The sequence below is a fragment of the Apteryx mantelli genome, chromosome 1 (assembly GCF_036417845.1).
Source record: "Apteryx mantelli isolate bAptMan1 chromosome 1, bAptMan1.hap1, whole genome shotgun sequence".
Taxonomy (NCBI): Eukaryota; Metazoa; Chordata; class Aves; order Apterygiformes; family Apterygidae; genus Apteryx; species Apteryx mantelli.
In genome coordinates this window covers 18,071,588-18,091,102 of record NC_089978.1, presented here as the reverse complement: position 1 = coordinate 18,091,102, position 19,515 = coordinate 18,071,588, and positions in this window count along the sequence as shown.

Here is a 19,515-nt window from a genome sequence, read left to right as displayed (position 1 = left end):
TTAAAATACTTGCATGCTGTAGGAAATGAACAGAAAGAAATTAATTGTTCACATATAGTACAAATTCTGAAAAGTACTTTGTTAAACATGCAAATGAACATACATTGAATTGGAAGATCAAAGCAACTATTGAGAAGTACCCTTCATGAAGAAGGGTACTCTGAGTAGAACAAATAGTTCATAAAACCGATGTCATGACTGTGGCAGAAGTGTGCAGAAGAAGAGGTGAATTAAGACTATGTATATTGTATGTATAGTTATAGTCACATTCTCCATTCTATAGAATATAAAGTACATAAAAATACATACATACTTTTTTATTGAAAATATATTATTTGTGAAATCAAATGTTTAAATGGTAGCAAATCCCAGAACTACACATATTCATGAAAATTGAATGAGAGAGATTCTGGTCCTCAAAATAAAGTGTGGTTATGTATTTAATAATTTTACAAAGGTCCAGTCTGTGAATAAAGATGGAGCAAGGGGATCTCTTTGAGCCATTATACAGGAAAAATAGAAAAGATTTCTAATCAGCCTGAATATAATTCATACACAGATACTTCATGTAGGATTGCTCACATTAGCAGGCAACAGATGTTGAACACATCCTTATTGATATGCTGGCAGTGGTAACAGTCTAAAAGTTGGAAGTCAGATGGAGCTCAAGGATGTTCCTGCAGCTTCTTTATCAGCTGAAGATGATTTTGCAAGCATGCCTGCTGCAGCATTGGTACAGAGTTTGGAAGTTACATGTTTTCAGTCCTTCCTGTTTCTCCTGCCATTCTGTTTTTCTTTCTGTTTTTCTTATCCTGATGTGGTTATTCTTTCTCGTTCTGTATTTTAGTCCTGGGTCCATTTCATAAACAGAGACAAAAAGCAGGCGAATTGATAAGATGAGTTTATGAAAAGGAGGTCTGCCTTAAGGAATCTGATTAACTTCTTTGAGCAAGTGACAATGGGAGATGACAAGAATCAGAGAAGTGACATAATCTACCTGGACATCAAGAAGTCTTTTCATTCTGTGCTGTATGAAAGGATAATATATGATGTTAGTAAATATGTTACCAATGGTGAAATTTTTCATAAAAAAAATAACTTAGCTACCAAGATCAGGATGTAGCAGTAAAAGAATAGAGATTGAGAAGGAGGGAAGTGTCAAGTGAACTGTACAGTTCTAAGGGACAATGCACTTTTTATTGTAAATGTTTCATTTAACTTTTTTTCTTAAACTTTCAGTCAATCATTATTTGCTACAGGCCTTTGCTCTTTGGCAGGAGAAAGCCCACTGGATTTCAGGAGCCCCTTTTATTTTATTTTTTTATGACTTTCTGTTCTGGTCGAGATAGTAAAATTTTGGTAGTCTGTCTAAATTAATAAAGGTTATGAGGACAAACTCATACCACATATACACGTCTGCTGTACACCAAAGAATAGCTGAAGTGAAAGATGGCAGGATATAGGGAAATAGTATGAACTTTCTCTATGAGCACAGGAATGACCAAATGACTGATTTCTTATTTCCTCCAGAAGGGAGTCACAAAATTCTTCCTAGAAAGGGAGGCATCCAGCAGCAATGTTATTGCGTCGCTGTAATTTCCCCAGGCTCAGAATAGGACATGAATAGCTAACAATCTCTCTGACAGTGAACACATGAAGTGGAGGTAGAATAGAAATAGTTATAGTGGAAAAGCAGGAATTTGCCTTACCAGTCCTTTAACCGGTAGCATTTAATCTTCAGCTCATATGCCTGGTATTTCCTAGTTCTCAAGTGTTTCTTGAGTTCACAACTTAATGTTTCTTTAACAAAATTCATATAAGCATTTGTGATATATATAAGCATGTTTCAAAAGAAAGTAGAGGGAGGATGCTGTACACAGTGCTGGTTACCATACTGACGGAAAAAAGGGAGAATCAGAAATGGCACAGAAGATTTCAGGCAGAATAACAGAGAGTTTATTGGCTCTACTGCTGTGCAAAGCAATTAAAACATAGTATTAATTTGGAAGTAATTCAGTAAAGATATGTTGTAAAATATATAATTCTAAGAGGGTTAGAGGAAGTACATACATAAAGTGCTTTGAAAGGTGAAAACTTCAGGAAAAAGAAAGCATGAATTATAGTAAAAGAACACCAGATATTCAATTATACATAGTTAATATGTAAAACAGGTGAAAACTGAGTCCATTTGAGCTGTTCTAGATTTACAGAACTTCAAGTGGAAATATGGATCCAGCTCAGAGAGCTCTGAGTCTTTCCTCTGAAAGACAAAGGGGATGATTTTGCTTAAAATATCTTTTGAAAAGTATGGTATGCATTACAGAAACAAAATATTTTCACTTGGAATATCATAAATAACAGAGCATCTGAAGTATAATTATATAAACTAGATCAGAAATGCAGATCTATAGCAGAGCTGGAAACTTTAGAAAGTGAATGTATAAACACATTGTATCTCCAAAGAACAGGCAAGAACAGGCATATAAAGACATAGTAAGTGAATAAATGTAAATAACCATGGCTTAAGGAAGAGGCAAGTTGGGAGGAAGGTTCTTGGGTTTTATCATATTAACTTCCACGATGGCTGGAGCTCCCCCCCCCGCACCGTTCCTTGCCAGAGAGCAGTGAGTTGTTCTGCTCATTTGCCTGAGAGTGAAAAACCTTTGGTAAAAGTTTAGAACCAAAAGTGATAACTTTTTAGAATAGATGAAATAATTTGTCAAATTTATGAAAGGAATGCCATGCTTGGGTATGTGGAGGCATCACCACAAAGACTGCTCTATCATTTTATTCAGATGCACTGTAGTATCAAGGACTGCAGAAACAGGAACTGTCAGAATAGCACTGTCAGAAGTTTTCCATAGCCTCTAGAGCAATGACTGGTAATATTAACACATTAGGGAAAACCAAAATCAAGAAGTAATCTCTCTCTGATCATGGATGAAATGTTACAAAAGAAGGTTGGAAAAATCTCTCTCGAGCATGAACAATAAGAATGATAATGAAGTATTAGCAATAATGAAAAAAGTATGAATTTTTAAAGGTGAGTGAATTCACATTTCTTGTCTGATAGAAGCTTTTAGACAGAATGCTATAGCTTTCTGATCAAGGGAATAGTACTTATAGCTCAGTTTGTGTTTGCTAAATTGCAGACACAATATTAAAAATCACTCCAAAAGGGACATAAAATGCATTTTAATACATTGTGAGAGATACATTTTGTCCTAAACTTTGATATGAATTTACTAGCTTTTGAGTGTTGATCATAGAAAATGACATTTAAGATTGCAGAGCAGTCAGTTGGGAATAAAGATCAGAGCTGAGGGAAGAAAAGGTCTCCGTTGATGGCAAACTGTCACTGTGAGCTCTCTCTCATCCTTTCTAAATACTCTCTACAGGAGGAAAAAGTAGTCTTTGAAAGTATTGTTTCCTGCTATTGCTTTCCATTTAAGTCCTCTGAGTGAGGTTAGTGGAGTTTACCATGATTCTCTACAGCAAGATATGAGTCTATACCTCTTTTTATTTTTTTGTGTGTTTTTGTTTTGTTTTGTTTTGTTTCCTTTTACAGAAAGTGTATACATAGTCTTCAGAAAAGGACTAATGGACATTTTAATATGTGTTTCCATTTGCAGAAGCAGGGGATCAGAAAATATGTCTACACTGTCCTCTGCATTTTGTGTTAAAACACGGAATGTTTGTTTCTATGTATAATCACACTTTGTGATGATAGAAGACTTAACATATGGTTGCATATGTTTTTATAAAACTATAGATTCTATTTTATTTTGCGAGCAACATTTTCTTGCCAGGTTATTTTCAGCCTCTCTAATTGTCCTTTTGCCTCCAGCTCAGACTGAAATTTCTGGAGGTGCTGACAGAGAGTGAAGAATCCATTGGTAGCAATAGTCACACACTTGGAGGCTTTCCTATTCAAATCTAGATATTGGAGAACTGAGTTAACTTTTGCTCAAAGAAGTTTTTCATTCTGGTTGAGAAAACTGAAGTGACTGAAAAACATTAACTTGCCTAACAAAAAAAATCCAGAGACTTTACAAGGAGAGGCTTTTACAGCACCCATCTTGAAGGTGAGATACACACTCAGGCCACAAGACTGAGCAAGTGGGGGAAGTAAGACAGAATAGAATGAGGAGAGCAGAGGGTGGGATTTTGCTACAAAAAATTCCATTTCTAGAGATTTGTATTTAGCTTGTACCTTCTGCTTGCTGCATGTTTCCTTTTCCCATAGTTTAAGCAATAAACACAAAACTCACATTCTGACGGCACTCAGGACAACTTTCAGGTAGTCCTGGGAGAGCTGAAAATTGTTTAAAGCTCTAGATAACTGTATTGTGACATCCCAAAGATGGAAGAAGGTGTTAGCCACAGAGCACACACCTGGAATTTTTCATGGAGGGCTGAGGAGAAAACTCCAGTGCACAGCTATGCCTAGTGCCAGTAAGCAAGAATGTAGGTCTGCAAACCTGGGTGCGTTATAGTGGAGTGGTGAATGCCCAACAGTGGGGAGCACATTGATTGTATAGTAGTAGTAGTGATGTAAAACTGCAGGAGTCTCATAAACAAGCAGATGAACATCTATGTCCAGATGTTTTTACCTCCCAAAATACATTATTAGTTAATTATTCCATGTTCAGCAAAAAGAACTTGTGCTGTGTGGTGATGAAATGGTAACATAACTGAACTTTGAATAGCTTCCTCATGTCAAAACTAGCTTTAGGATGAATATGGCCCCATTTATACATATATTCAATATCCAAGATAGAAGGAGAAGCAAAGCAAGGGTTCTGGGAAGCAGAATCCATTAAGACAGAAAATATGCATCAAAGAAACCATAAATCATATGCCCAGTACAAAATGTGAGACGCATAGTTTTCTTCTGAACTGCACCTTTGACAGGATAGTAAATATTCTTGCAAGACAAAAATATTCTATATCAGATTTTGCAGGACACCTCTCTTGTGGTTGGTCCTTAAAGTTTCCTTTATATCTGGGGATTGCTGTTGGAAAAGGTTTTTAGATGCAGCACATTGAGCAATCATATTTTCCCCTTCATTTGATACACAGTCAAAACACATGCAAAATTTTATGTTATGAGGTGTACTAATATTTTGCTGAGCTAACAATGAAGAATTAAGTCTTTGTGTCTTGACAGACCTTGAATGTCATTTATGATTTTACTTTCCCCTAAGACTTTATATTTCCTATATTTCTGATTTTCTTGTTTGTTTGTTTGACAGTGATTTAGGAATTTGAGCCAGTAAGAATTAGTAAAATCTAGATAATAAAAAAGCAGTGAGAGTTTAGCTAAAAATTTTAAAACTCACATTGTTCTTTGAAACACTTATCAGTGCTACCTGTTAGGCAAGCAGTAATATCAGAGTGCTATGAAATAATATCCTGAACACTACAATATTTTTTAAAGTAACTACTGATTTTTCTTTCCTCAAGTATTTGTGTCCTTAAATTACAGCTGACTTTTGGAGTGCACAATGCACTCAGTTCCCATTAAATGTTCACGTGTTGCTTAAACAATTCTTCCTGTTCCAAATCTCATTCAGTTGTGCAAGTATACAATGCTGTTGGCCTACAGCAAGTAGAATATTTAGCTGTTACCGGTGGCCCACTAGAAGACCTACTTTCAGAACAGAGCTCTGGCCAAGGTGCTGAAATGTGGTTGCAGTCAAATGTAGTATTTTGTGTTTTAAAGCATGTACTGCTGTCACAGACAAGATCTGTAGGGTATCATCTGCTTTACATTTGAATTTAATCACTTACTTGCTTATTTACATTTGTCTGTTACTGCCTGTTATTGACATTTCTCACCCCATGTGCCTCATTTACTCCAAACAGCTTATTGACTTCTCCACTGAAACACTCGAAAGTGGGAAGATCCAAAAAACATTTTTTGGTATATAAAGAAGTGATATGTTGAGAATCCTAGTTTGTGCTCAGCTACAAGTTTTTTGATTTCTACTATCTACTATTTCCTTTTACTTTCACTTAAATCCTTCAGTAATCATCATAAAGGACACAGATTTACATAGAGAAGTATTTTCAGGCAAGAATTCTCTTGCAAACTCTTAAACCAACACTTCCTCTCAAAAATCTGTAGAGACAGAGTGTCCAGCATTCAGTGATGAACAAATCTGGATTAAGTTTAACAATCCAGGCCTACACCTTTCTGAATTTGGTACTGGATGTACTAGTGTTACAACTACTTTGAGGTACCTCCTGTGCCTACAGAATAGCCATGATTGTGGCAGACTAAATGAAGAAAGCATATATTTTTTTCTGCATAATAGGAGGAAAAGAAATTTCTGGTTATTGGAGCATGCTAAATATTAAAGGAAAGTGCATGTCATCAGGAAAAGGACTCAGAAGGGTGTTTCTTAGGGAATTGTCCCTGTAGTTAGTCCAGATAGTAGTAGCTGCCGTATTTTAGACTACTTAGGCTGAAATACCGCAGAGGAAATACCTATTCCATGCTCTAGGCACATTTTTTCTTTGTGAGTTATATATGCCGCACCCATTAATAACTAAAAGCAGAACATTATTCTTTTCATGCAGCTGACGATGCCTTGCCAGTGGTTCACTCCTCAACTGAAAGAGTCCAGCTTTAAGCAATTTTCTGGCTTCAGTTAAGGTCTTTAAATGGCTTAAAATTTTTATAGTTCAGTTACAATCCTTTGTCTTCCAATGAGTATGTAAATGGCAGCCCATGTAGGTCTTGTCCACAGTGAACTGCTACATCTTTGACTTAGTCAAATTTTATATACAGTCACATGCAGAAATCACAAGGGTCAAATCTTAAGGGTTAACCAAACACAGCTGAACAACACCCCATGCTCCCAGCACAATATGCTTTCTGATAGTGAGTTCGTTGAAAGATATACCCTTCTTCTCAGACCTCAAATAAAATATTCATTTGTATCGTTGTTACTAAACTTTTCTTCTAGAAGGAATTGGCAAATGAGACAACTGTCAGTAACGGAAAACTTTAGCTTGAAGAAGCTAAGCAACCACTAAGTGACCAAGATAGTCCTAGGCAGATCCTGTTGTTGCCTTTGTGGTCTTCCATAGGTGAAGATACTGAACTCAGTACTTCAGCTAAATAAACAGAGGCATAGAGCAGAATGTCACCAGCAGAATAGATGGAATTCAACTCTCTCTTAACATAGAACAAAATCTCATGACACTTCAGGTGAAGCAATAATAATAATAATAATAATAATAATAATAATAATATTCTGGGGCACAACTGGCAGGAAATGTTTTTCTTTCCTCTAAGAAAATGAAAAGCAAAATAATTTCAGATTTCAGAAATATCCCAGGGCAGCAAAGGGACAAAGCTAAGATATTTTATGAATAATAATAATAACAACGTAGGTAAGACCTGCTAGAACAATTTGGAGAGTAAGGTACTTGCCTTTAGTGTCAGAAACTCGAATAGATCCTGCCATACTTTTGCCTCCTTAGTCAATGTCCTCATTGCAGAGCTGTTGGCCACTTTGGGGTGATGTTCTCAGGCTCCATTGAAGCTGTACACTGCAACAGAGATTTGTTCAATTACTGCACATTTTGGGTTTGGACTGATCCTGCTGCTTTAAGAGCTGTCTTACTAGCACCTTCCCCAAAGAAATAAATATAAATAACTATGAAATTTGCATGAATTGTTTTTTTGAGAAGAGACAGAACAAATGTTGCCTTTGAGTAACTAATATTGTCCCTCTGAAAGTGAAAGTTTAGTCTTTTGGCCAGCAGTAAAAACAATATTTCAGGGGAATATCACAGCCACTGAAGAAAATAATTTTAGCTATACGTATTCTATGTATTGGCCTCATGTAAGAGTGGAAAACAAAGCATTAGGTTAGTCACAAAAATATTTTCCCTAGTACTTGTATCTCAGGGCTGGACATTTAACTGCGTAGAAAGAAGCATTAAATGAGAAACTCTTCAACATGTGGAAGTTTTATTTTTTTATATTTTCATGAATTATGGTGTTATTTTGCCTGTCTATATCCAAATATCTCTAATTTTTCTTAGTCAAACTGCATATAAGCCAAAGTTGGTAGAATATGAAACAAACAAAAAATATGCAACCCCCCCAAAAAAGCACCCCTCCACACACACATAATACTCTCTTAATTTTGTTTTTGCTAACATCAGAGTTAATTTTACCACTGACTTCAGTGGAATCAGAATTGGGAACAGGTTAAGGGTCTTAGAAAATTTGTGATTATTGAAACCATAATTGATACTTACCCAGATGAATAAATACATGTTTTCTTTTGGAATGTACAACAGATGAAACAGGAAACAAGCAAACAAATAGGCTTAATAACCTCTGAGGTCAGTAATATTCCCTAGAGCTGGAATTTTGGAGTGACAAAGTATTATCTACTCAAGAAGTTACTTTTTTATTAAAATGCATAAATATCTGCTGCTTATTACAGTTTAAATCTTTGGATAAACACAGTGAATCAAGAATTGAAATACTCTTTTGCAGGAAAAAACATTTTTGTCCTCAAAGCAAGCTTTTCTTGTCTTTAGCTACTCATTTTTGCTGGATAGTGTATTTTTGCCCTTTTTTTGCCTTTTTTTTTCCCTTGTCTTTTGATTCTCTGGATTGGAAGGAAATACAGCTACTCTGTGCTGCATGCATTTGCAAAGAGAACTCCATAGACTGTTCCAACATCTTTGATGCCATATTTGCATACTACTGCTACCCACCACTCTAACCATTTGATCATGGCACTTCTATTTTAATTTTAATGGCAAGTAAGATTTTATTCCACATTTGCAATAATTCAATTCAATTCAATTAACTTGGAGCACTAAGGGCTCTGTGTATCCTATATGCATTTAAAAACACTTTTGCATATTATATTGTATATAATGTGGGAGATTATCTAATGCAATGATAGATAATAGTTTTCAGTCTATTATCATTGTGAAAAAGCAAGTCATACACAAAGGTGACCAGGATGCATCCTTGTAGATCAACCTACTAAAAATGGATCAGGAGTTCACATCTAATATTTGACATGATGTAACATGGCTATGTTGCAAGAGCAAGTTATTGGTACTGATTAATCCTGGAATAAAACAGAAACCAGAGGTACAGAGGAGCTGGGAGGAATGTTGGAAAACAAATACTATTTGTAGCCTGTTAAATCCAGAGCAGGTTACATTAAATAAAGGTTGCTCAAGGCAAAGGGTTTTTAATCTTTTTATATCAAGAACAACTTTTCTGTCCTCCCTGGAAATGTTCACTTAATGTTCAGTAGGAAACACTGCAAACTACAGTTTTACATAAGGACTTTTTCTGGAAAAGTGCAGAGGGATTGCAACAGCTGTTAAAGCCAGTTTCATATGTAGAAAATAGGTGCTGTGGCATCTGATAGTGGATACATCAGAGAAATTTTCAAAATCGTTTGTTCCATGGAGATAACAGTAGCACAGCAGGTCCCATTCTAATTATATTTGTGATATATATATATAAAGACAGTGTGTATCTATAGATCTTACACAATGGTATTCCACCCTCCCTCTTGATGTTTTATCATTTACCAGTGGAGGTTTCTCTGCAGCAAACTTTCCCAGAAAAAAATCATTTCTAGGTTTTCGGTTATGAACTAAACAAAGGAAATCAAATACTCCAGCTACTGTGACTAGCTGAATATGGAGAGACAAGCAGTGTTAATTCAAAACCAAATCACCCAGTGAGGGTCCAGCCACAGCAATAAGGAAACATTCTACTTTCTTTCTACAAGACAATCAAAATATCTGTCTTAAGCAATTTTGCTAACCTAGGGAGTACCTTGGTAAGCAGGTAACACACCTGCCATTCAATGAACAAATATGTAGTCTGATCTCCCCTGGATCACAGCTTTTATCATGACTGCCAAAATGATTAGGGCAGTTGTCAACTCTGCATATTAATAATCCTCAGTAGATTACATCAGATGTACTACTTTCTCCCTTTTAAGTGCCAGAAGTCTCTACTCACTAACGTGAAAGTAGAATTCATAGGACTATCCCATGCACAGAGTCTGATCCTCTACAATTCCAAAATCATTTCTAAAAAATAACTTAATTCTCACACATTTCAGTGTCAGGGAAGAGCTCGCAGTTGCTGGTTTACAAACACAGTGACATTTTGAATGAAAAAAAAGTAGGAATATGGCTACTGATGCAAAAGACAATATTTTTGTTTTCTGTGAGGCCCAATGTAATTATTTTCAGGATCAGTGACCCCATTAACACTGGAAAGAAAGTACAGCTGGGCATTATGATTTTTTTTAATTCTCCGGCTTATCTATTATAAGGGTGACAAAAGGTGAGATATTTTTGACTCTTCACATGATCTACCAAAACATATTTCTTGTTTCTGAAGAGTGACATAGTTCTTACTTAGACTTGAAATAGGTAATTTACAATTATATATATATCCTTCAAGTATATGTGACCCTGAAAGTACAGAATTATAGAATTCTGTCTTGTTGGAAAGAATACATATTAACATCACAACTTTACTCCGGAGGGTTTTGTTCCTGCTAATCATGAATAACTTTGCTTATTGTCTGTAAAGGCGAGTTTTCACCCTGTATCCGAACTGTAATTTGGGTATGTGATTATCTTTTTTTTTTTTTGTTACAGTAGGATTTAGCATATTGAGACTGCTGAACTCAAGTACAGATCCGATGCATTTCCACAGTTGCAGATATGAACAGTAATAAGCCCATGGATCTGATTTCAGCTGGAGGGATCTGCCTGGACAGAATTCAATGGAAGACAGAGGAATAGCATTGTTAGATGACACAGATTAAAAAAAAAAGTTTTTAAAAGTTTTCAGAACTGTATTTTTAACGATAAATCCTGACCTGCATATGTTTCCTGTACCTTCCAGAAAGACTAGTTGAAGATAGGCTGCCTTTCCCTCACATTTAATGTTCTTTCTGAACATGGACACAGCCCCCATTTTCTTGTGCAGTTTTGCTGAGATACTCGCAAACTTTTCCATTTTTGCATGTGTGACATGCCAATAGAGGAGTGTTTGGGATTCTTTCAGATTCCGGGATTAGTTGTGCTGAACTCGAGAGATCATTGGTTGTCGAGTATAAGAATTTATTAGAGCAAAGCAGATCTACACATATAATAGATGCTAGACAACACTAAACAATTAACACAGAACAATCTACAAACTACAAGTATAACAAAGCTAGAAATATAACACAGGCAAAAAATATGTTGAAGACCTATAGTTAAGCCACAGATGCACAGTACAATGACCGTTCTTGCCCTTTCCCTGTCCTTATGGGCCACCTCTCCGGTATAGTTTTCCCCAGACTGTTCTCACCACTCTCGAGCCGCGCCAAGATGATTCAGGTTCTCCCTGGCAGTTGGCATCAGGGGCCTCCCTGCTCATGGGTGGGTTGTCGGGTCCGCAGGCCAGCTGACGGTGAGGCTGAGTCCACACCAGAGGTATGTGGCTTTCTTTCTTTTACTCTTCCTGGGCTTAGTTCATTATCCAATTGAACAATGCCAGACCATGGTTATGCAACAGAACTGGTAGCCTCAGTCGATAACAGTATGGATACCAACAATATGGATGGTCAACAGATAACAGTGTGCATATTCAGCAGATAACAGTGTGGATGTTCAACAGATAACCCAGTGCAAAGTTCCACAGTAGCTAGATGCTTACAGTGTGAGTCTATGGTGTCACTTCTCCTTTGCTGACTAGGTTTGTTCAACAGTCATAGGGTCATGGAGGGCTAGAGCAACCCCACAGTGTGGTGACTGTGGCCATGGTGCACCCACGGTTCCTTAACTCTTGGGGAGCACCCCAGAGCAAACCCCTCTTCTATGGACTACGCCATCCTGAGTCCCATGCATGCCTGTGTGGCACCTATCAGCATGTTAAATATTAAATCCATTCCTCTATTGTCTTATCCTAGGATCCTTCATAAGTAGATAACACAGTAATACTCAAACACTTTATATGTTCAAAACATTTAGTTTCACAATGCTACGGTGATAAACTGAGGAACTATAATCATTTTGGCAGAAAGGAGCATAAGAAATATAAAATCTAAGCAAGTTACCCAGAAAAAAAAAACAATAGCAAAGCAAGAGCCGGAAGTCAGTTCTCCTTAATCTGTACTTATCGCTGTAATCACTAGACTGTTCCTGGAGCTGCAGGTGAACCACTGCCAAGGCTTGCTGGCCATAGGGACTGTTTAAATGGGCTCAATTATAAGATGACTTTCCCATCAGAGCTCTGTCACAGTATAATCAAAAAAAATTTTCAGGCAGTCTCACTCTCCCTTTTTGTATCTATGTCTACATTATCACAAGCTGATCATATCACATTGTGCTCAGACAAGACACCGTGCTGTTCAGGGATGGGAGACCATCTCCAGTGTTTCCTTAGACACCGGTCCCCAGCCAGTGAAACATATCAGGAATTAAGGAAGAGTCAGAAAAAAGCTATCACCAGGGGAACTACTAGCCTCCTTAATTTGGGCTCTGTATCTGTCTGTAGTTGTTATGATAAAGCCAAAGCAGGAACTCAAAAGGTGGACCTCTCCCACTCCTGTGTCCTCTAGTGGCTTCCCATTGTGGTATTGCCACTGTTTTTTCACAGCATCTGGATGAGAATGGTACTGCAAGGGGTCCAAGATGGAAGGCTGGGATGCTGAAAGGGAAAAAGCCATGTGGAAACAAGAACATGAAAAAGATGGAATGCCACTCTTCAACACATGTTTTTTTCCAAGAAAAAATGGTAGCAGGCACAGTACTCTGAAAACATCCTGCTTTCAATCATCATGGTGCACATTCAGCATACAATGACTGTGATTGTCTAGCAAACTGTTTGTCAATGCTGATAAAGAATTAAGCATTTCTGCTAAGGAAAGAGGTGTTCATAACACATAAAGGACTATTTTACACCTTGATCTAACCTTTGGAGGACTCATACCACTATAAGTGACATAAAAACCCTATAGTTTGTACAGCAAAGGCACTAAAAGCAGCCAAATATTTTCATATTCTTCACTTTTCCTCTCCTCTTGTGGAATTCCATGTCTATGTAATATCCCTTTCTATATGCATACATATTCCTGAATCTTATTTTTACTGTGTTATACCTACAGATACACTCAAAATATGCATCAACTTTAAAATCAGTAGAATAAAAGAACAGGGGAAAAAGAAGGGAACTGTTCGACCTATCATCTAAGAAAGATGTCACCTTTCTCAAAACAGCCCTTTCTGGTCTGTTTGGGTCTGCCAAATTTAAAAGGCTAAAGGCCTCTGAAAACAAGCTGGGAAAACAGAAAAGTGTAACTCTATGCCTGGGGGAGATAAGAAAGTGCGAGAAATGTTAGACAAGGAGGAAATAAATTTTAGCTAGGAGTAGGTCACTCTTCTTTCATAGAGAAATGGCTATTATTAATTCTCTGCAGCTTACACTTCCTTCTCTCTCTGCAAAGTATTTATCTCCCCAGGTTACTGTTGTATAATAGTAAATTCTTAAGGTTTGCTTTTCTATTAGGTCACAGTGCCAGATAGCCTTACAGGATGTCCAAATAATTCAACATCTCACTAAAAAAAAATACATTCTTAGCATCTATCTATATAGCAGTGGCCTTCAAGCTGAGCCTGGGAAAATTTGAACCCAAATGTGGGGTTTGCTAAGATGCGAGTGGGAGGAGGCATAAATTTTAAAACGGTGGCACTATCAGTGGTTATGCAAACTTCTCCTATAAATATGGTTTGTCTCTAAGGACTACACTGTTTGAACAGTATTATCCACTTGAAAGAGACTTTTCTATTAATTTGCTGTGCTTGGGAGTGTTCAGTACACCTGCCCACACTTTACATAAGGAATCAAGAAGCAAGGACAGCATCAACTATCTGTCACATACTGGGATTCTCAGAACCCTGAGAATAAAGCTGGCGTCACCTCTGAAAAGACAAATTGTATCTATGCAGGTATCTCCCTTTATCCTTCACCTCCACCCCCCCCCCAAAAAAAAAAAAAAAAAAAAGGGCCAAGGAAGGCTAGCAAAGAGTTAAAAAGTATAAGAAGGCCAACCAAGACTGTGCAAATTAAAGTTGACTAACTGAATGCTATTAGAGAATAAAAACCAACAAGCAGTTTTGGTGCTTACTGTTCTGTAGGGATTCACTGCCCTTTTGAATACATTCCCTGTGCTATATTAGGTAGTGAGTAGGATACAGTTCAGTCTGAGAAACCCACATTTGAAAACCACCTTGAAAAAACTGCATGGGTTACATTTTTCAGTACTAGCTGGCATCAAATACAAAAGTAAATGATAACAGCATCCACACATTTTACTTAGAGAGGGTTTGAGTTTATTTTATGGGTAGTACCTCTGCTGTAAACTCTCTGAGTGCAGAATTTAACCTCTGGCATTCTGAGTTAGCAGCAAGAAGTGCAGAATTCATGCAGATAGACACGTTTCTTCTGGCTGTACATCTAAGGAGTCATTGTTTACTCCACCATGTGCTGTGGCAGTTGTTCTTGGTTTCTTTGTATCAGAATATACATGCTAAAGCCTGCAATAATGCTCTACAGAAAAAAAAAAAAAAGGCAAAAGAACAAGACTGAGAAAAAGTAAGACTGTTATGCGATGAAGTTGGAGAAGAGATACTGTAAATCTAATAGGTCCCAATACTATGTGAATAGCTGGTCCCAACTTGTAATTGCGATGGTGATGCTGCATACCTGGCTATGGGAAATTAGGCAAGGCAGTAGAAATGGAAATCACTGTAACTGAGGTTGACACTACATTCAACAAGATTAGTAAAGCTGACTTGGGATGGATAATTCTGAAAAATTGGCATTTTAAGTCATGGGTCTGGTGGTAAGAATTTGAAAGAAATCAATAAAGCTAGAAAGATAAAGGTGGAGAGGTAAAAGTGGCAGGGAGAAGAGGAAAATATTTTATTGGGAAGTAATGAATACCTATTAGTTTTGGGGAAAAGGGGATTTGGACTGATGTGGGCAACTGTAAATTTTGAAGAAAAAATAGAAAAAATGTGAGATGGGATAATATAGAAGAGGTTTACAAAAATCAGATTAGGCCCGCTTAACATGATGTCTTTCTTTCATAAGATAACTGCTTTTTTTAAAACAGAGGGATCTTAGAAGATCTAATTGATCTGGATCATTAAAACTCACTTGTTAATAAAGCATGAAATGATTCCACATGGAGAACTGCTAGAGAGAATTGAGTCAAATACAAAAGTACAAAGTGAGTAAGAAATCAGCCAACAAGAAGAAAAATGGATAGTGCTTAAATGAGAAGTTTTAAGCTAGCTGTTAGGAGTGAAGTCATTAAAGAATCATTTTGGAATTCAGGTCATTTAGTGTTGTGATAATCTTCACTCAAAAAGTAGGAATGTCCTAATGAAATTTGTTGCTGATTTAAAATGGCAGGCATTTTTAATACGGAATAGTAAGAGGATATTACTCAGAGAAAGCTAGTCTACATTAATATTAAGACAACATAAACATATTATATAATATAAACAGAATAGCTTATATTATAAAACACAGAGGACTTTAATTATCAATGACTAATAAATAAAATTAAACAAACAAAGCCCTTATAGTAAACTGAGAGTTTAACAATTGGATGTCAATGGGAAGGAAGTGTATCTGAGTGCATTCATCAATCACAGGATAATTTGTGTGCTACTGCTGTAATGCGACAGTGAAAAAAGCAAGTAAAAGACTGGGATGTGTCAGGGGAGACATTTCCAGTGGAGGAAGGGGAATATTAATGCTATTGTGGCAGGCTTGGATGAGATCTCATTTGGAATATTGTGTTCAATTCCTCATTCATAGTCAAGAAAAATGAAGTTGAAAAAGTGCAAGAGAAGGGCTTTTAGGATTCTCAGGGGAAGGAAGAGTCTATTTCATGAAAGGACATTGAAAGAGCTTAGACTTTTAGCAGAACAAAAGCAGAGAAAGGATAAGATTGCTGTCTTTAAATACATCAGGATGGTAAAGCCAGAGACAGGAAGGAACTATTTAAGCTAAAGAACAGCGTTGGCTCAAGAACAAGTGAGAACAAACTGTCCAGGAATAAATTTAGGCTGGAAAGGAAATGAGGGTAAAATACTCTATTTTTCAGGTTAGGAAAACTATTTTAGGAAATTGATCATATCATATCACGTTTTAAATTATATTATATTTTATTATATTATATTAATTATATTGTTACCTACTCTAAGGTTTAATAGGAATTCTCTTCCAGTCCTCTATTCCTTTGTTATTTTCTGTGAACATTTGAATGTCTGCATGTATAGATATTTAATTTGCAGTAAAACTGTAGCTCACTTGGGACACAGAAGAAAAAGGCAGGCCAATTCTGTGTATTTACACAGTTGTTGGAGTCCAGAATTTTGGTGAGTAAATATACCTATCTCCCTAAAATAATAAATTAAATTGTGCTTCAGGAAAAATATGTGCATGCACCATATTTTTAATGATGCAACCTATGTAGAAGACAGTGTGGTCATTTGTTTTTATAAGTGGAAAGAATTGTGTGATCATTTTGAGCACTCTTAAGAGAATATCCAGAAAATATAATTGAAATAGAAGTGTATGAATTATAAAGATCTTAAGGACAAAGCTGAAAACTTAGTAGTATAAGACTAGCTAACAGAGGAAAAACATATGGAGAGGCTTCAGAGGCTCAGGAGCTGGTCTGGTATCTGCTGTCTGGAAGGGGCTGAGGTGGAGGTGACCTGCTAAGGGAGGGTGTTCTTGTTTCTGGCAAAACCAGAGCAGAGAAGTTCAAAGGAATACGTGTTCAGGGATGGGGTTAATTCTCAGGGTTCTGAGACAAAGCGGAGGTTTGATTTTTGAGCAGTTGTTCCAGAAAGGGTGGCTCAGTTTGTATCACCTTTAAGACAGGAATTTCCTGTGATGCTACAGCTGCTTGCACAGCGTACTGTGCCCTGAACATGCGTGTTATGCAGCAATAGCATCCTCGGGAGGTTTTGGCCTCAAATGGCTGCACATCCTACAGCCAGGCAAGCTGACCTGCTTTTTCTGAGTGATATTGCTCAGAGGTAGGGCAGAAGTGCAGACCCGTGTTTGAGTTCCTCTTCCTCTGCCCGTGAATTACCCTGCAGCCTCCTGCTGTTTGTTCATGTCTCCTTTGCTCACTGTTTTGCTATAGTCATGTTTGAGAAACATTATATTAATTTTTCTTTTCAGAATGATCATATCACTGCTTGCAATACATTTTAAAAAGAACAGTTTACTTTGCTACCAGTTTTCAATATCATTAGCTTTTACAATTTACAGTATAATGCTTAAGTCCTTGTTTCTTTAAAATGCTACTGAAATTTACCTTCTTAGAGATATTACCATTTTTTCTGGTTATTTCATTGCAACATTGTTTATGATTGCTCTCAGGCTGCCTAAATCATTATCAGTAATGGATGGAAAAGCTACAGTTCTGGTTCTTAGAAGAAAAGAGTTAGAATAGACCATGGTTTGTTCTTCCTTCCAAGTGAAATTCAGGCCTGTTCACCATTTGCTGAAAATCTTCTTACACAGATATGAAGAGAGAAGCTCTCTATAAACCTCCTTTAACAACCAGACATGACCATCTTGAAAGCTCCCCAACCACACCTTAGTTTTGCTCATTCTATTCACTGGATTTAAAAATAAATGTCAGTGAAATTGAAGAAGGGATTGGAAACACCCACTTCAGTGCAGATTCAGGCAGGATTTTTACTACCCTGCTCATGGTTCATGATCTAAGGATCATCATTTTGTCCTTTTGATTTTATTGAGGCTCCAGAAAGAATTGTCCTGGTATGATCCAAGTCTTATTTTACAAGTTTGATTAAAAATTGCTTACTAAAAATTATGTTGGGCTTAGCTATATGGAGTTTTGCTTTTTTTCCTTTTAAGCTATCTATCTGAGGAGGGTTCCCATTCAACACTATCATTCCTGATTCCTTTCTTCCTAAGAAAAATCATGAGTGCAAAATGAAAATAGTCCTCAAGCTACAACTTGAATTTAAGCCAAAGTAGTAGTTTTCTTATATAAGTCTGCCAATATCAGCAGTAGGAAAGCAGTGGGTGCCCTTTCACTACTGAACTGACTAAATATCTTACTGCTACAAAGCTGATCTAGTATTTTGGGTTGTATTGGTGTCTGAAGGGACCAAGCGCAGACTGGCAGGTACCAGTTGCCAAAGGACTTTGAAACTGAAATGAGGTAGTTTATTTTTTGGAATTCCAAGTCCGCCTCTGCTTTCCTTTCCTAATGAATAAAGGAAGCTCTCAGGCATGGGTGACAGAGTGATTTTGATGCTTCTCTGACATTGGTTTAGTTTGAATCTCTGAATGGAGAGGTAATGACACATTTTACAGGAAATCTGTCTAGGTGATCTACTCCTCTCCTTGGCACTCTATGTGCATGGAGGTAGGAAACTTTCTCCCCATGTCTCTTTGCCTCCCCAAATTCTTCAGACCAAGATATTCAATTGTCTCTCATACAATATTCTCTAATCATGGTTTATTCTTAGCAATATTTCAGTTTTAAATACAAAGACATGAACAGAGCAAGGGAAATTGTCATGGCAGTAGCTGAATGCAATATGAAAACAATTCAGGAGATTGTACTGAGGCAATACATTTATAGATGAGATATTTTGCTTTTTTCATAGAAGGTTTCATTTATTCTCTGACTGTCCTTTCTATAATATAGAAAAAATATAGCAATTTTGAATCTGAATAAATTCTTACTTAACCTCAGTTATTCTCCTTGATTTTCTGTTCTTTTCTTAATTAATTATTTCAAAGAGTAGTTAATATGCATTTGTACAACACGTTAGGGACCCATAACCTTGAAAAAATTCATCAGTTTTAAATTAACCTGAATGTAGAATTCCATATGGGAAAATTAATATACTGTTAATGTCTCTGAACATTGTAAAGTGCTCAGAAAAACAAAAAATCACATGAAACATCATGTTGGTTCAAAAGGTTTTATTTTCCCCTCTGGATTATGAGCCAGAGCCCCCATTGATGTATATGCTTTAAAACCTGTTCCTGAGCTTTATCACAAAGATGCCAGAACAAGTCACAGGACAACGCTTGCTGAAAGAGTCTTTTGGCACTGATATGGTAGAAAACCTGCTTTTTGTAAAGAAGTGGGCACTCTATTCCCACTTCAACAGCAAACCTGAATATTTCTTTGGTTCTGTGAGTAGAGAAAACCAAATAGGCATCTACATGTAAGTTTTTACCACAGTACTTTCATCAAACTAACTACTGCCCAAGGTTTGATTCACTTCAGCTGCTTCTAGACCTCTACACTGTAGATGTCCAGAATGTATCTAAACCAGTCAGCCTTTGCTCCGTTACAGTACTGGTGAGAAATAGGCACTGTGAGTACAGTTCATCTGACCTAGTTTAGACGTTTACCTTTGGATGAG